General features: G+C 36.1%; 1 protein-coding gene across 4 annotated transcripts in view; it reads left to right on the top strand.

Annotated features, from left to right (window-relative positions):
- BTBD11 (BTB domain containing 11) overlaps positions 1-19,461 on the top strand; it is a 206,191-nt gene that overhangs the window by 26,139 nt on the left and 160,591 nt on the right. The window lies entirely within an intron of this gene.

Genomic DNA, 19,461 nt, shown 5'->3' with positions numbered 1-19,461 from the left:
TATTTCTGAGCCAGAAGCATTCCGAAAGAAAGAGTAGGAAAAAAAGAAAAAAGAAAGAATAGAAAGACTCTTACTTGGCTACAGAAAATGGAAATGTTTATTTCTGCAAAATGGTGCTTATAAAATATTGACGAATATATGTACAAACCTTTCGACCATATTCAGTAAACAACTGCTCATAAATAGTAAGTAGGCATTCAGATGCCAGCAGATGGGCCAGCTTCTGTTTAATTAGGGCTTCATTGAAGCATACAGTTTGGTGGGGCTGCCTAAACTTATAATTTCTCAGGAGAACCTGTCTATATGTCTTTTCTTTTTAAAAAGATATTTCAGCTGCATTATACCTTTGACAAACAGCAGTGGATTGGCTTTTCCTCCCCAATCCTTTATTATATATTTTAAAAGAAAAGAAGTAGCTCAAAGAAGAAAATTGGTTATAGAATAGATATCAAAATATGGGCTAATACACAAGTCTGAAATATAATAAAACTAATATATGAAATATCATAAAACTAATATATTCCAATACATCATTATATTATGGCAATATTATGAAATATATTATTTTTTAATTCAGAATCCACATATCTCTCTTTAGCTTTAAACTGAAAAATACTTGGTTAATATCCTTCAACTTATTAAAAGAAAACTATAGTAAATTGCATCCCACTAATACTATAAATTATACAAAAATTAAAATATCTCTAAAAATCAAAATTTGAATGTAGTACAATTCCATGTAAGATATTGTAATCCAAAAATACTTCCAATAAGAATTAAATCCTGCAGATTTATTAAAAAAAACCACAATGTTTTTTTGGACATTGAAGTATACTCCCACAATTTAGTTAACTATTATTCCAAAGAAGGAATCAAAAGATTTTTTTCCAATGAAAGTGTTAGAAATCTTTGCAGCTATTAACATACAATTCAAATTCAGTACATTTTGAAGGAATGTATGGTTGGTAAAATTTAATAAAAATATATCTGGTTGTAGTAGGGTTGCATGTTTCAAAATTTCCTTCATTTTACATAAGGGTATCATTTTCAATATTGTTGGACTTTACAGCAGGGGCCCCCAACCTGCGGGCCACGGAACAGGCTGGCCAGGGCGCACACGTGTGTGCGCACACTCACCCCCACTTGTGCTAGAGCCACTGCTGTGGCAAAAATGGGGCGTCACATGGCGAAAATGGGGCGCAGCGTGGCGAAAATGGAGCGGTGCTAGCAAGTGTCATGTGGGTGCTAGTACCACACCTTTTGCGTCACATGTGCTCACGGCCCCATTTGTGTGTGTGCACGTGCAAGTGCGTAAAATGCTTCCTCCTCCATTTCCCTCTGGTCTGCTAACCGAGAAAGGTTGGAGACCTCTGCTTTACAGCATTGCCACCAAATGAAACTTTGTTTGGGGAAAATGATTATTCATTTCGCAGTCATGACTGGAATGATATACCAATGATAAAAGCTCATATATACTATATCTATTCTCTTTGAGTATAATCTTCAAGATAAATCTGATATTCTTCCATGAAATTCCCACTGTTGCATACATTTCTGTTCTGCGTGTATTTTATCATACAATCTAGCTTGTTCAAATTCTAATCATACTTGATTAATAATTTATATATCATGCCTAACAAATTATTGGTACTGTACTACATCTTTTGAGATTATCAAATTTGGTTAAGCCTCTGAATTTCTGAAATTCTTTTCCTGGGTATCTGAAGATAATGTAACCATTTAAATGTAGAGGAGTACTGATGTCAGCCCTACTAGATAGACTAAATCAGATAGCAGCTCCACAGGAAAATCTGTTCTGAAATCCATGTAAAACAACTAGAAATCCTTTTCAAACAGTTTACAATTTGAAGTTGTCAAGCCATCTCATTCTCTTGAGTCCTGCAAATTTTTGAATTTAATTCTTGGCTTTTTGTTGGAACCAATATAATTATTTGTTTTCTGTGTCAGATGTGTAATAACTTATTCTAAATACTGGAATCATTTAAAAAAGAAACCTTAGTTTGCAATAGTGGTGAATATTTATAGCTCAAATGTAGGATGAAGGTGTAGGTTTGTTCTCCGAGCTTGTGGGTTGGTTTCTAAATAAGAATGTTTTAAACAAAAAATAATACAAATATAAGAATAATTCTTACCAACCTGGAGGAAAAAAATCAGCAGACATTTCTACATGGAGAAAATTGCATCTGTCTAGGTTAGGAAGAATACAGTTTTAGAATGAATATCCTATCAAGACTAAGGTTTCTGCCCTCACCCCAAAACCCCCTAGCAACCAGGAATATCCTATCAAGACTAAGGTTTTCCACACACACTGGCTGGCAATCAAACATCATGATCCCAAATCCTTAATCTCTACTCACACCAACACCAAACAGCACTAGTTTGATTGCAGCAACACAAAAATTATTGGCCACCCTACCACCCGCCACACTCATGAGTTCATTGAAGCCTGGCACTCCAGAAGCAATTCCATCAACAGACACACTGACCTACAAGCAGCCTACAAACCCCTCAGAGTCCAAATCAACCGCACAGCTAACCAGAGACAGTACTGACTCTCAGCCGGCCCACAGAAGTTCCCCCATGCCACCAGTTCACGTCCCAATGACCCTGGGCTGATGTAACCTCCCCATCACAAGACCCATCACAAGACTCACTGATGACTCAGACCTGACCCTTCACAAGACCCATCACAGACCCTCACGACACACCCACACCTGAAGCCCTTATAAACAGAAGAATACTGACATCCCTTAAACTCTGCTGAGGATGTTACCTAGCCTGGTAATGAAACATTTTGCCTTCTTAGCAGTCATGTTGCATTTATTTCTTGATAAACATATTGTGTTTTGTATCCTGTTTGAGCTTTCTTTTTATTAATTTGGTAGCCTGACCCTGAATCCTACTGTCTGCATTCCATCAACAATGTTAAAGATTCTCTGGGCTGAGTATTTGGGAATACAATATCATCGGCAAGTAATTTCAGTTAATGTTCTTGTGTAATTGATTTAACTCCTCAAATTCTATTTTGTTGAATTGCCAATGGTTCTAGTGTTAATAGAAATAAAAAAGGGGAAAAATGAACGAGGAATGAATTATTTCTATTTGTTTCAAACCAATCAGTCATATGTATTTTTATTTTTTCATGGCTTTCTTTCTGTTGGATGATAGGGAAACAAACAAGTGTTTTATGAATTCTTTGCTGGCCTCCCATAGGGAAATCTCAGAAGTCAGATGAGTCTAGAAGATACTTTTTAATTCCTGGTGACCCTTCAATTTTATGTATCCCCTTGTAGTAGTTACAGTTTATCAAGTTATCACCTGTTGAATCTGGGAATTTCTCCATTTAATCTTAGAATTATTGCATTACAAGTGTGATGACTTCTTTTCAAATGAAAAGATAGGAAGATGGTTATAATTGTGAGGAAAAGGGAAGTTTGGCTGGTCAATACAAAGATAGAAAAAAGCATTATTTCTAATTTTGTAAAGGTGTGGAATCCTGGTCTTAACAAAATGTTATACTGTGTTCAATCAATCTAGAAGTAAACGTGCAAAGAAAACCGTGAGTCTCTGTTGTATTGCTACTGGATTTATTTTATTGAGTTTCTTGGCTGATTTGCCAGTGAGTTATGTTTTCTTCTGCAAAATCTTTTGTGAACAATTGTCAAAGAGCAACACAAAAAGTTATCAGTTAAACTATGGTAATGTGGTGAGTTTATTAACTGTACCTGTGCCCCAATGACAGTAGGATCAACCAACCTGACACAGAAAGTTCTTGATTGAAGGAAAGTACTTGTTAAGTAATATGACAGCTGATTAACTCATCTTAGAGAGGTCAATCTGATAGGTTTTTTTTACTGAAAAGTTACATTTTGTTACTTGTTTTAGGATTTTTTATTTTTTTTCTTACCTCTAGTGCAGTGTTTATTAGAAGATTACAAGAGTTCTTCCTTGCATCTAGTTTTCTGTCGTAATATGGGAATTATTAAAGACAATGAAGAGAAAGTACAAACTATACTGCAACAATCTAAAATAAAGTTAGCAATTTCTGCTATTTCATCCTCTACAGCAGATTAATAGTGAATGATTAATGATGGAAGAACAAAATTTCTCAAACTTTTATTAAATATGCATTGACTCTAAATAAGTAGAATAAAAACATTCAACTATATTCTGAGTGAATTTGCATACATGATCAACCATTTATACTAGACTTTCGAAGAACATCTAGAAAGAAGAAGTGCCCTTTAAATGTTTTGAATTACAACTTTTATGGTGCCTTACCTAACTCACTGAGAGTTATTGGATATATTCACCCAACATGCTTACCCTTGGCTAAAAAACACAGTTGCTGTATTCACATAACATTGTTATATCCAAACAAAATGTATGGTGGCTTATCTAACATGTATCTAATATGCTAAGATAATTTTTGATTTTCCCATTACATGTTGAACCATTATTTGTTTTGCATAGTTCAAAACTTGCCATATACATCCAGGATGCAGAGTATGTGGGTGGAGACCCTTTTGAAAGAATCCAGTTATGTTCCAAATTATATTTAATAATTCATTACTAGAAGATCTGCTTTAATCTGTATGATTTTCACAGTGGTTTGATTGTGAAAGCGATAAAGTGATTTGTTCAAGATTTTGGGAAACACTACAAGAAACAAGGATTTTTCCATGTTGAGATCTTGTAAATCAACATAGCTTTGTGGAAAGAGGAACAGAACAATAACGAGTGCACAGAAAAAGTATGGAATTGTTTTATGACATCAAAAGCTTAGAATGAGCTTAGATTGGCAAAGATGTTAAGAACAATGATAAAAGCCCTTCTCTTAGAATGATGCAAAATAAAAAGAAAAGAATCAATGTAATACAGATACGCCCTTATTTACAACAGTTCATTTAGTGACCGTTTGAAGTTATAACGGCACTGAAAAAAGTGACTTATGATCATTTTTCACACTTGTGACTGTTGCAGCCTCCCCACGGTCACCTGATTTATATTTGGATGCTTGACAACTAACTCACATTTATAATGGCTGCAGTGTCCCAAGATCATGTGATCCCTTTTTGTAGCCTTCTGACAAGCAAAATCAATGGGGAAGCCAGATTCACTTAACAACCGTGTTCCCAACTTAACAACTGCAGTGATGCACTTAACAAAGGTGGCAAGAAAGGTCGTAAAATAGGGCAAAATTCACTTAATTTTTTTTCACTTGACAACATAAATTTGGGGCTCAATTGTGGTTGTACGTTGAGGACTACCTATACTTGCTCATTGAAGATATCAATGCTAACAGATAACCAGGAAAGGGAAGAGATGCTCAAGTTCTTTCATAGCTCTGCTGCAGCACGAATGCATTTGTGAAGATCAGAATTGGAAGCTAAGAATTGACAGAAATATGAATTTAATCTCTAAGGCCATATTTCTTATGATACTGAAGGATCTGATAATTTGGTTGAAATTTTATTAAGCTCTTTAAGAATTCCTGGAATTCTTATGTGAAATTCTTTATTCTTAAATGAATTACGAGAAAACTGAAGCAGATTAAATGTCCCCATAAAAGTGAATGTGTGTGCGTGGGGGAAGCATGCCTGGGAAGATTCTTGAGTAAAGCAATATGTAAGTACCTTGAAAAATGCTAAGCCTAAATTTACCAAGGACAAGGTTTTTTTTTTCAGATAAACCTTATCTTACTTTTTTGACCAGTACATTTTCTTGGGAATGACGTAGACATATTTTGAGTTTTGTAAAAGATTTGGCAAAGTACCAATGGAAGAGAAAGATTTGGCAAAATATTCCAGTTAAAAATTAGGAAAAAATTCATAACAGTTAAAGGAGTTTGTCTATGGAACCAACTAGCTAGAAAGATGGTGGGCTTCGTTTCCCTGGAGGTGTTGAAATACAAGTGGACAGCAATCAGTGGGGAACACATGCTTTTCTTTGGCTGCATAGAGGGAGTACTGTAGGGTTTCAGACTTGTTCTAAATGGCCTCTTTCATCACTGTGAGTTTTGACAGAGGACAAGGAATCAGTACAAAAGAAAGAAAATAAATGACTACATAGGTGGCCTACTTCGGTATATTTAATTGTTTTTCCAATAAATATCATATATTGTTTTGACTTAATACTTGTTATATCAAGAAAAGTCTGGCTGTTGTATAGAATAATTTTATCTCCTAAGTTATAAGAGTTGCAAAAATGAATCCTGGAGTTGTGATTTCTAATGTCATGCTTTGGCAGTGCAATCAATATTTCTGTTATCATCTATCCAAGGTAAACAGAGGAATGATATGTGAATACAGACTCTAACTGCCTAGATTAGCAGTTGGCTGTAACAGGGTGGATAGAGTGCAGGTATGTTGTAATCATTGCTGTGACTTCTAAATATATTATTTCTTGTAACTTTCTGACTGATCATAGGGTGTTTCTTGACTATTAAAACATTTTTTTAAATACATACATTCTGGGACCAACAGTACAATATGTCCATCTAAAGGAAGTAGGAATATTTTAAATATTTTGTACTAAAATATTTTGTTCTGTATGCCTGTTCTTTTAAAGACGCAATCTGTGGGCCTGCTATACTGTTGGGCAATATAAGGTAGCCACTTCAGCCCCTTTCTGACCTGTCTCTTAACTATTCCCATCTTCCAGAGTCAGTTTGTTGGCTGCAGCTCTAAGCAGCCCATCCCTTTATTGAGTCACTTCTGTTTTACATACCACAAATGTACCATTGAAAGAACATCCATACTGTTTCCGGGTTAGACATCGTGGCGTAATGGGCACAGGAAAACAGGGCTCAATTTTCCATGTCCAATTTCGCTCTGCTGGGAACTCTAAAAAGGTCTAAAGTTGCCCTGGAGAGGCGACAAAGAAGAAGGGGACCCTCGTTGATCGTGGAGGGGCAGCAGCCCTTCTGTTTGATTCGAGGAAGCCCTTCAAACTGGCGGAAGAAATACTGGCCACATTTATGTGGCCAGCCAGAAGCCACCAACAAATCAAGATAAGCACTAACTAGCAACTTCTGAACAACACAGATGGAACTGGGTGAGAACAATCCCCTCTTTATAACTTTAAAACCTTTTCCTGGAAAAAAGAACTCCCAAAGCAAAGAATCCCCCAGATGATAGAGAGAAGGAGAATTTCCACCCAGTTCTCTCAGAAAAAGAGAAACAGCAAATAACTTGCTTCGGGGGGGAAATTAGAGAAAACTACAAGATTAATTTGAATTTAATATAGAGACATAGCTTTGACAAATTTGGGGACTAAAAGTATTTTTAAGACTTTATATTCGAAAAGAAATATAAAGCATAATTTTTATGCTTAAAGAAAATTTGGCACAAAGCCCAGACATAGATAAGGCTCTTTGTTGTTCCTGGAAACTTTCACTTTTGCAACTGGGAAAAGGGGGGGAACCTTGGACTGTTTTATCTGTATGAAGGAGACAATAAACCATTCTAAATTGGCCGGCCTGGATTACAAATATTGACTGATTTTTAGTTTCAAGAATTATCAAGAAATATTAAGAAACAGTGGGAAAGTTGCTTCTGGACTATTTCTGTTTGGAAAAAATATGGATAATCAACAAGAAAATGTAAATGGACTCCAGAAGGAAATTCTTTTCATGTTGTAATTCAAGAAATTCAAGAAACAATTATTTTAAATTATGAGGAGACTAAAACTAATTTAAATAACATAAAAGAGCAACTCTCCAACTTAAACTTGCAAGCAAAAAACATTCAGAAAATTACCATAAAGAATGAACTAGAAACTGAGAAACCAGAGGAAAAAATAGAGGAAACTAGCATAAAGATAGAGGATTTGAATGAAGAAACCAACAGACAGGCGCAGATAAATAAAAATTTGGAAGACAAAGATATAACATTGGAAATGGGAAAGACATTTTACTTTTCAAGACCTCAGATCATATTTGAGGACAAAGAAGAAAAATTGATAGAATGGATGAAAGAGCTGTTAGGAAAAATGTTGAAAATGGGAACAAGAAACTAAAAGAGAAACTAAAGGAGAAAGAAAATGGAGGCTGTTTAACAAATATAAATGGATTAAGCGTTTTTACAAAAACACTTTAATTAAATTGTCTTTTTTATTCCAAATAATATATACAGAAACAGAGGAAGAAATACTTGGTGACTTAAATGTACTGACTTGCAAAGTCATTTGGCAAAGGAAGAAAGCTAGAGTAAGACTGAAGAAAATAGAGGTCTTGACTAATTAGATGAGGTATTATACCATCTAATGGATGTTTGAATATGATTAAAAGAATAGACAATTGTTAGAAAGAAAGGGACCATTATAAAATAGAAGGATGTGATTTGTAACTAGGATAACACAATTTTCTATAAGATGGGAAATATGAAAATACTAAGAGGGTCAGTATAAGGGAAGCTTTTAGTTACCCAAATGTAATTAATTATGCAAAAAAATGATAATTGATAAAGTTATTTTGAATATTGATGGGAAATTAAAATTGAAAAAAAAAACAGGATAAGGATTGAATAAGGGAACTCTGCAAATAAATTTGAGATATGTTTTGGCTAGAGAAGATATTATTGACATTGTATAACATTAGAAACACGTGATGAAGATGTTTATATTTAATTGTATAGGTATTAATAGCAGTAAGAATTATACTAGCATAGTGGGGAAAAATGATTATTATTGGAAGAAGAGAGGATCATGGAAATACTGGATGGTGTTATATTGGGTATGAGTGAAAGTTAATATATACCACTGAATGATAAAGGAACCCAGACACCGAGTTGTTTATTAAGTACTTATGATTGTAAAACTTGAAATTAATAAAATATTTACAAAAAAGAGAACATCCATACCGAGCAAGTTGACAGAGAGACAGGCAGCCTGTGTAATATACTCCAGCAACATGACATATAGCATGGACATGAATTGCTTTGTTTCATGTGATGCATGCTGGTGCCATTATGACTGCATTGCAGCAGAACAAATGAAGCAATGGGTGAGCAGTACTGTGTGCTAGAAGACAGTCCTGTTTATGTCTTTGGCTTGCTTGCTTCCCTTAAACTAGCCATCTTATTTCAAGTAGCATAGGATGCTGTCTCATTTTCAACAGTGAAGTAAAGGGGCATCATCATATCTTTAATATATCTTTCAGCTGTAATATATCTTTATTATATTGTCATTGTATGTGCGTACATAGTATACATATACAACGAAATTTACTTGACACCCAAAAACCAAGTCCCACACACATAATCCCCAAACACACTCCCCACCACCACAATCCCCTGCACTTTAAGCAGCAGAATTGCACTTGTATGCATGCCTAATGCACTGTACTCTAACCCGAAGCTGTGCATCTCTACGCTCACCCGTCCTGCAAGTGCCTGATTTTATACATTCCAGAGAAGCTTTTGCTTCACTGCTGCAGTTCCATTCCAGTTTGTTTTTCATTTGCTACCCTCGCCAATCATCCCTTTCAGCTCAGTTGTCTAAGCGAATGCCTTACATTTTATCCCTGTGTTATGATCTGTTTTGTATTGTACATTTCTCTAATGAAATCGGACACTATTTGAATTTGCCCAATTCCCTTAGATTCTCAGGCCAGTTTGTCTTTTTAGTTTCTATGCCACTACATCAGCAGATCCCCGTAACTTTATCTGTAAACCTGATCTGTAAACCTGATCAAAGAACAGTCTACTTTATCCTCTTGGCTGTTAATGAAGGCACTGAGTAAAAACTCTACCAAGCAAGCAACTCCCTCTAATTCTTATCTTCTTGTGCTGTGAAGCTATATAGGTAAGATCCCGGAGGAATATTAACCAGACAATGTCTAGGATACTGACGAATTTATTTTCATAATTCTAAATTCAGGCTCAGCTGGAGGTTGCCGTACTTGCCATAATTGCAGGGTATTTGGTGAGCTGAACTTCAAACTCTTTGACAACTACACCTTTCTTCATTTTATGTAAACATCTAAATATGTTGACTCCAGATTGGGTTTGCGTAGTATGTAGTACATCCGTATTTGTTCAGTTTTGGTTAAGTATGTGTGGTGCAAAGGCAGCCTTTTTGTTTCTAAACCAATAATTTAACATGTGTGACTCTAGCTGAGAGGTAGGCAACCTTGGCTCTTTTATGACTCGTGGACTTCAACTCCCAGAATTCTGGGAGCTGAAGTCCACGAGTCATAAAAGAGCCAAGGTTGCCTACCCCTGCTCTATAGAGTTGTGGTTATTTTTAAAAAATAATTAATAATATTTAAACCTAATTTACTATCTGTGAATCCAGTCGATATATTGTGCTCACCTGTATGTATCTGCCACATCCTAATATCCTTGGTAGATGCCTTTCTCTGGATATATCTGTCTAAGTATGTAGGTGAGGCAAATAGTGTTTAAAATCTTTTAAAATCTTAAGAGGTGGTTGACCTAGTAAATTCAGAATGAGCAATCTAGTTGCAAGAGAAACATTTGGAATAATCTTAAATATGGTTTATCAGGGTTGGGTAGAAAATGATCAGGTATATTTACTGACTCAATCAAAATCCTGCCAGGTAGTTCTGGTTGTTTTGCAAAGGAGAGTAGTGTTGTTGTTGTTTTTAGCCTAGCAAATCTGGTGTGCATGTGTTATAAGGTTTTCACCTATTGCCTATGATGGGGAATAGCAATCAGGCTTGAATTGGGTATTCCTGGAGGAATAGAATTGCATCATCACAGACGTACCCACCACCTCCATTTTGTCCCTTTGGGCTATGTTCACATCTAAACTAAGTTTAAATTGATTTGAGTAGTTTGTGATTCAGTACTTGTTTGAAATCAGCCATTGTCTTGACCTGTGGTGGGAACCAGGTTGTTGCATTGCTATATTTTTTATGTTATATAAATGTACTACTTGTCTTTATTAATCTTGGTTTATGGTATAATTGTTTGTGAATCTGATCTTTATTATTTCCTGCTGGGTGTGATGGGGATCCAGCATACCTAGCTGGGGAATTCTGGGAGTTGAAGTTCACACATTTTAAAGTTGTTGAGATTGAGAAACATTGATATAGATAGATGCCTTGAGGGGCTGGGAACATATTCTCTTGATCTGAGCAAGGTTTCTGAGTAAACCTGTATAGAATTGCACCATCGAGCTAAGAAGGTATTTTATAATGAAATTCTAAACAGGTTTATTCAGAAATAAATCCCACTGCATATAGTTGCTTCACTTCCTATTAAGTGGGTATAGGATTCTGACACAGTAGGATAATTCTTTATATGCTTTATATGAAAAGTAAATCTCATTTAGTTCAATGGAGTTTAGTTCAGTGACAGCAGAACTGAACAAAGCACACCAGATGCAATGTCTAAAGCATTATTAGAATCTCAACAGGATCTTAATATTCTGCCATCCTTCCTTGCTTTTTTCAGAGCAGATACAATAATTCCTTGCTCATTCTTCCTTTTGCTCTGATACTGTATGTTTCCCCCCCTAATATGAAGTTACATCATTTTTCTGAATGTGTACTTTTTTAATAAAAAAAAATCAGTGTATTATATTTAGTGTATTCGGTGTATTATATTTATTCTCCACGGAAGCTCTTGTGGGAATGTCGTCTTTTCTCTGTGAAATTCTGGAATGATAGCTGATGGTCTGAGAAAATACCATACCCTTTCCTGTGTCCCCCCAAAAACTCCCCAGCAACCAGGAAATTACCAATATTGAGTTCAATTATATTTACTTTTGGCCCAGTGTTGTTACTGATTGACCGCTACATTCCAGGTTTTCCCAGCCCTATTTGGGAATTGTACCTGCTTCAGTGGATCCTTTTATTTATTTTTTTAACTAAAATAAATGAAAATAAGCCTTGAAGATATGAGGTGGAGAGTGGTAAACTAAATGTATTAATATGAATCAAATGGATGTCATAAAGCTACAAGAAATGACAAAATGGCAACTAGCTAATTGTATCTGGGTCAGTTCATCCATTGTATCATGTAGGTATGTCATTTATTTTATTTGAGATTCACTGCAGGAAAAATTTGGCTCATTACCTTCAAACAGTCATTCTGTCAGTTATCTGTTACCAATCATTTTCCTTACTCTTATGAAGATGATGAATTGCATATTAACCCCTCAATCTTGTGATTACTGGCTCTTCAAGGTCAGAGAAAGACAAAGAGATCCTGTTTCTGTTTGCAAATGCTGTCTTGTCCATTTCACACTCTTTTGGGTAATTCTAGAAGATTTGCAACGTGGTAGCTTTGATATGACTGCTGTATGTAACTACAATGCTCTGTTCCCTCAAAAGGAAGAACTGATTGGTGCAGCAGTTATAGATTTTTCTTTAGCAGAATATCAGAGGGACACGTCCTGAATTGGTCTTAATTTTTAAGAGCAATAATAGAACAAAGCAGGCAGCACAGCTGCACCTTCCCCCCCCCCCTTTCGTTCCACAGTGGAATTGCAACCACCTAAGTAAGAGCCCTGGTGCCTCAGTGATTAAGTGCAGCATTGCAGGCAAACTCTGCCCACAGCCTGGAGTTTGATCCTGATGGGGCTCAAGACTGACTCATCCTTCCATCCTTCCAAGGTTGGTAAAATGAGGACCCAAATTGTTGGGGGCAATATATAAATAATGCTTCTTCATTGTAAACCTGCCCCAAGAGTGCTGTAAAGCACTATGGAGCAGCATATAAGCCTAAATGCTACTTCTATTTCTCAGTCACTACATATATCACAACCCTCCCTAAACAAGTCAATCTGCTCTCATTCTCTCTCTTCCCTCCACCCCAAAGCAGCAAAGATTTGCAACAGTGCTTACTCTATCTTTCCCTATTCCTTTCCATATTTAATGGCTGAAAGCTCTTTCGCAAGATAATAAAAGCTCCATTACTCCGGGATGTACAACACAAGATGTTCTTTAAGAAGAAGAGAACTGATAAAAATTAAGAACTGGTCCTGATGAACGGAATGGGCTAAATCAGTGTTTCTCAACCTTGTCAACTTAAAGATGTGTGGACTTCGACTCCCAGAATTCCCCAGCCGGTCTCTTAAAGTTGCTGAGGATGAAAAACACTGGGCTAGATAATTCCCTTGAGCCAGCACTATGAAGGGCTGTACTTTGTTGTATTGTGCCATGTTCCAGTTTCTGCAGTCTGTAATTGCAACTTTGTCAGAATGCTGGGATAAAGCTACATATTCTGACTTCAGAAAGCCACATATGGAAAGACGTTTCAGAATTAAGATTGTAGTTTCCAAATGAGGACAAGATAATGATGGTGTTGATGATAGACTACTAGATATTCCTCCTCACCTCTTTTATACGTGACCCATTTCCTTAAAAATAAACAAATACGCAATTTCAGAAAAAGGTGGTAGGTTTTCAGATGAGCCTTGGCATGTTGGCATGATTATCACTTTCTTGCAGGGCTCAGCATCTCTGCCTTCTTCTCCTTCTCAGTGCAAACTATTGTGTGCTAATGAGTTACTCAAATGATAGCAATTCATAACAAAAGTTCTTAAATAATCATGCTCTCTGGGAGCCTATTAGAAAGTAGCATTGCTTTGAAAAGGTTTGCCATTTATTTTGTTAGCCCGTAAACATAAGAAGTGTGTGCAGAAAAGCATTATTAATAAAATGCAGTATATCACCATAAAACATTGCATATGTATTGTATAAAGTTAAACAATACTGTATATGTGCCTATGTGTGTGAAGTAATACTTTTGAGGATTGTTCTGGGTGACCTCTTGCCTTAAGACCAAAAGAGTTCATAGATACTGTTTCAGACTGTTTAATATAGGGGTCTCCAACCCCCAGTCCGTGGGCCGGTACCGGGCCGTGGCATACCAGCAATTGGTCCGCACAAACAAGCAAAGCCCCATCCATGGGGATGCAGGTAGCACATAAAACCATGCAGTCTGCGGTCTGTGGAAAAACCTCTCTCCACGGAACCGGTCCCCGATGCCCAAAAGGTTGGGGACCTCTGGTTTAATACATTTAGCTATAGCTACTATGGATTAAATGTATGTTTTTATCAAAGCTTAAGCATTGTATGAATACATTTATGTGATACATTATCTATCTCACCTTTTACTCCCATTTACTTCTCTGTTTTCTAAAAACTTCTATATCTTTTCTCTCTCCCCTGGCTAATTTTATCTGCAATTGCTTGCATTCTTGAGACTAGAGCATTGCTAGAGATTTGAAATATTGAAAACATGTACATGTATGCACATTTAGTTGAATTTTCAGCTGGGAAAAACAGCTTTGCCATCAGGACTTCCAAAGCTTTCTTTTTCACAATTGTCTTCATCACACATGCTGTTATGTTATTTTATTCCTTTATTTGCTGTATAAACAGGACTGTAGAATTGATCACATTTAAGCCCCTGGAAAGCCAAGTTGCAGCTCTGCTATGCAACATTTGACTTAGCACGTCGTCGCAAGTTGCAGATTTAAAGTGTGTCATTCCTTTTCAGCACACTTCCCTGCCATAACACTAATTAGGTTTTTGCTGAATGGCACACACCATGTTATTTTAGTAGTTCTGTATGAATCATACGATTGTAGAACTCTTAACCTTTTACCACCTTCTTATTCATGGGATCTACTATTTTTGAACACCTATTACAATCTGTGGATTTATTTATCTTAAGGAATTCATTTCCTGTTCTACACTTAACAAAGACAGCATTATCAGATTAGAGTGGAAGAAAACGAGGGTATGCTAGTCTCTTCCATACCAAGCTAGAAAAGCCTTTTGCCTCCATTTATCAAGTTGTGTACACATTAACAATATTAATATGAGCATCACTAGACTATTTATAATATGAGAATCATTCCTGAGAGGATAGTATTAGTACAGCATGGTTTCTCATTTTATCTTGCAATATTTTCTTTAAAATCATATCAAAATCCCAGTGCATGTTGAAGTTGGCTATTATTGCAAAGTAGCAATCTCTTTGTAATTCTGCTGTCTGAACATGAACAAGTAGAAAGAGATCATTGGTACCTTAGACATTGACTAAATGTCTTTGCAGATTTAAACAAAGCTATGCTAAAAATCAATGTATCCTCCAAGTTTATTAAACTAACCACAGTTGTCTCCTGTTTTTAAAGTAGTCTTTGACTCTACTAGTAAGTTCAATATTTATACAAAAGAGGCATAGCTATAAGTTAAAACTATTCCCCTTCACCAAGGCAATATTAGATAATAATTTGCATTTGTATGAGACTGAACTTTTTCTCAGGCCAGCGCAAGTTGCCCAAATGTATTTTTGAATAAGGAGGGGAACTGCCTCATTGATGTTATTAATTAATTAATGTTAGGTTGCTGGATTTTGTTTCTTTTCTTCTTTTTCTATTTGTTTTATTTTATTCAGAAAGTTAAAATACAAATTCCAAAAACAATAGACAAAACATTTAAAAATGTACATTAAAAAGGACAAAAGTCTATAGATTTAATACTATATAGCTATATATAGCTGTCCATCTCACACAAAAAACTGACTCTGGGTAGCTTACAAGCAGAATAACAATTAAAACCATATTTATTACAACATAAAAAAACATGAGACATAAATAACAACAAAAATGAAAACATAAAAAATAAAAACGTAACAGAACCCCAATATAGTGTGAGGACAACCATCATTTAGCCTCATTCATCTGCTTTGCAGGCTCTCCAGGTGATCTCCAGAAATGATGGAAGAGATTTTCAAGGATTTTTGGAAGGCTAAAACAGATGGAGCTAACCTTACCTCAGGGTAATGGCTGATATAGAGGGTGGAGTTTACAGGAGAAAAGGTGTGTCTCCTGGGTCCCTCCTTAGCAGATAAGACCTGGAGCATACTTTTTCTACTGGATCTGATGGGATGAGTAGATGTACGTAAGTAAGAAAAGACAAAGTTCCTCAAATGAGGTGGTTCAATTTCATGTAGGGCTTTAAAGATAAAAAACAGCACTTTGAATTGCATCCAGAAGCAAACTCCCAGCCATTGTAGCTTGCTGAACAGATCCATAACATGTGCCACCCTAGAGGCACACATAACTGCTTTCACGTTCTGCACCAGTTGAAGCTTCTGGATCCTCTTGAAGTGCAGCCCCATCTAGAGAGGTGGGGTACAGGTGAGCAGGGCAAGAATATCAGTGAGTTAGAGCCACCTGGTCCAAGAAGGGCTGCAACATGAGGAGGAGGGTCATGGTTACAGTATATTTGTAGCCTCTATTACTCATAAAATGTTAGCTATTATAAGGTTAGTCTGACATCTAGACTAAAATGTATATATGAGAGCTAGTTATTAATTAGATTGTATCACTTTCCATTCAGTAATCCTCTCCAATGGGACAAAAGGCAAAAAATGTTCCATTTAAGTCAGGAAAGCTGGGATAGATTTAGAAGTATCTTCTCTCTGATATAAAGTCATTTAAGGCTACTTTATATAATCTCTGAAGTTTTTGATTGCAGCTGAAAAAATGTTTCTAGGGCTTGTAAGAGGAGATCCAGCAGGCTTGAAGTCACTTTCCAATGCAAACAGAGAGCTGGACCTGTGGCCTCTAGGGTGCCGCCAAAGATACCTTCAGAATAATCTCTGCTATAAAGGAACTAGCAAAGACCTTTTGCTCATATTGGTAGTAAGTGTAAGAAACTGATGACTGGGAGAGGGCAGAATTAAGAAGAAGGGATAAATGCCCTTCTCTTCCACCGATGTTTTTCAATGTTTAGCAATACAACATGCCAGGTTAGTCCTATTATTATGCAAAATGAGACTGTTATCTCAGGCAGCAGATGCTAGGAGACAAGAAATGGTCAGAATTATGTGTGTAATATATAAAAGTTGCTCTGTGCTGCTAAGCTGAACTCCTGTCCTTGGCTGTTTTGAAAAGCTTTCTCAAAAGAAAATTTAACTGCAGGTCTGTTTATCTTTTGTATATAAAATAGTGAGTCTTTTGCCGAGCGGCAACATGTCTTCTGCCAACCGTGGACAAGTCTACGTTTAATTTCTTCAAGGCAATGCTTTAGCAACTGCATGAGTAGGTCAGTTGGGAGCTTCTTCCCTTGAAGCCGATCTTAAGGCTGACACAGTCCATAATGACTGTCTTGAAAGCAAGAAGAGTTTGGGTTGAGAACTACCTCTGGGGTTTTGTTTGCTTTGTGCAGGAATAGGTAATTTCTGAAATTTATCCAAAAGTGATTCCCCCCCATAATGTTCTTATTTACACTAATTCAGGAACACTCTGTAAATAAAGTCAGATGTGGCCTACTAAATTCCAGAATGCTCACTATAGAATCCCAAAGTTGCTTTCTCAAAAGGCAATTGGACTTTCTTTTTTTCCCTTAAAGATGTTTCACTTCTCATCCAAGAAGCTTCTTCAGTTCAAAGCTTCTTGGATGAAAAGCAAAACATCTTCAAGGAAAAGCAAAGGAAGTCCAGTTGCCTCTTGGAAAAAGAACTTTTGGGACAACCATGACCTGGATGACTGGGAATCTCCATAGATGTTCTCTAGATAAATTTTATTGATGGCTTCATTCATTAACTATAAGGCAAATTATAAATACATGTATTATATAGAAAATTAATATATAAGATTTTTCTTATATGGATGTTGAGTGTCAAACAAATAGATTTCTTTCTTTCTTTCTTTCTTTCTTTCTTTCTTTCTTTCTTTCTTTCTTTCTTTCTTTCTTTCTTTCTTCTCCCCTCCTCTCCTTTCCTCTCCTCTCTTTCACAAACATGCTCTTATACATACATACATATTATTTGTCCAAAAGTTCGATTTTATTGTAATAATATATCCTTCCAAAACACTGAGTTACATTTATTAATAAATTGTGGCTTCCTCCTGAACATATTGTTTCCAGCTCATAAAAGGTTATTTTAAAACTGTTACATGGGAACAATGTTTCACAGATCCTTTTAGAGGTTTGTAATCTGATTGCTCATTAAATTTAATGTGCAAATTGGGTTATCAAATGTCTTTTGGGTGTTTTTGAAAACCACCATCAATTATATCTACCTATAATAATACATTTCCATGTAAACAGTTAGCGTACTTGCCATATTTATATAATTTAATATTTTATGGGCAAGGATGTACCTGAGGTCTTTGCAATAGTAAATAAATACAAAAGGGGAAGACATATTTGATTCACAAATTCTTATTTAGACTTCTGAAATACATGCCTTCCTCATATCTTTATCATAATAATTTGTTACATAACTAATAGGATTGTATATTTCTATTGCAGCTTTGTTTACTCTAATCCTTTCCTCAAAACGTTACCTAGTGTGATGTGCATATGTGTGGGTATTTTGTTTTGTTTAAGAATCCCCTTCCCAATTTTTCACAGAGGTTTGCAATCTTCAGCTTCATTTGAAGTCCTTCAAACAAATTATACATAATACTAATACTAATACTACTACTACCAATACTACTACTACTACTACTACTACTACTACTAATAATAATAATAATAATAATAATAATAATAATAATAAAGTTGGAAGGGACCTTGGAGGTCATCGAGTCCAACCCCCTGCTCAGGCAGGAAACCCTAACCATTTCGGACAAATGGCTGTCCAGTCTCTTCTTAAAAACTTCCAGTGTTGGAGCATTCACCGCTTCTGGAGGCAGGTGGTTCCACTGGTTAATTGTTCTCACTGTCAGGAAGTTTCTCCTTAGTTCTAGGTTGCTTCTCTCCTTGATTAGTTTCCATCCGTTGCTTCTTGTCCTGCCTTCAGGCACTTTGGAAAATAGCTTGACTCTCTCTTCTTTGTGGCAGCCCCTGAGATATTGGAACACTGCTATCATGTCCCCCCTCGTCCTTCTCTTCGTTAAACTAGACATACCCAATTCCAGCAACTGTTCCTTATATGTTTTAGCCTCCAGTCCCCTAATCATCTTTGTTGCTCTTCTCTGTATTCTTTCTAGAGTCTCAATATCTTTTTTACATCGTGGTGACCCAAACTGGATGAATTGATACTTGCTTAATTTATGTCATGTGGTTTTCAAAATTCAGGATGATTTTAGAATTGTTAATGGCGACAAAGCAAAAAAAACAACAACACAAAAATTCTGGAACATTGCTGAGCTTAAGTATTTTGTTAGATATAAACAACTGAAGTAACTTAATAGATTGGTGATATAGAAAAGAGAATGCTGAAACAGAATCTCAATCTATTAGACATGGTCTGAAGCTTTCTGAAACATCCTTTCCAAGGTTGAGTAGGTCTGGGTTTGATCAGTGATCCTTACTTAGGAATGCTAGGCATAACCATGGAGGAACAGTGAAAGTTTTGTTCCTTGCTTCTATATGAATTTTCAGTACTATATGAACAGATACAGGTAGTCCTTGACTTACAACCACAACTGAGTCCAACATTTCCATTGCTCAGCAAGACAGTTGTTAAGTGAGCTTTGGCCCATTTTACAACCTTTCTTGCC

Source organism: Protobothrops mucrosquamatus, unplaced genomic scaffold (assembly GCF_001527695.2).
Source record: "Protobothrops mucrosquamatus isolate PMUCROS unplaced genomic scaffold, P.Mucros_1.0 scaffold113, whole genome shotgun sequence".
NCBI lineage: Eukaryota > Metazoa > Chordata > Lepidosauria > Squamata > Viperidae > Protobothrops > Protobothrops mucrosquamatus.
Note: the sequence above shows the minus strand (reverse complement) of the source record. Positions and strands in the feature narration are given on the sequence as shown.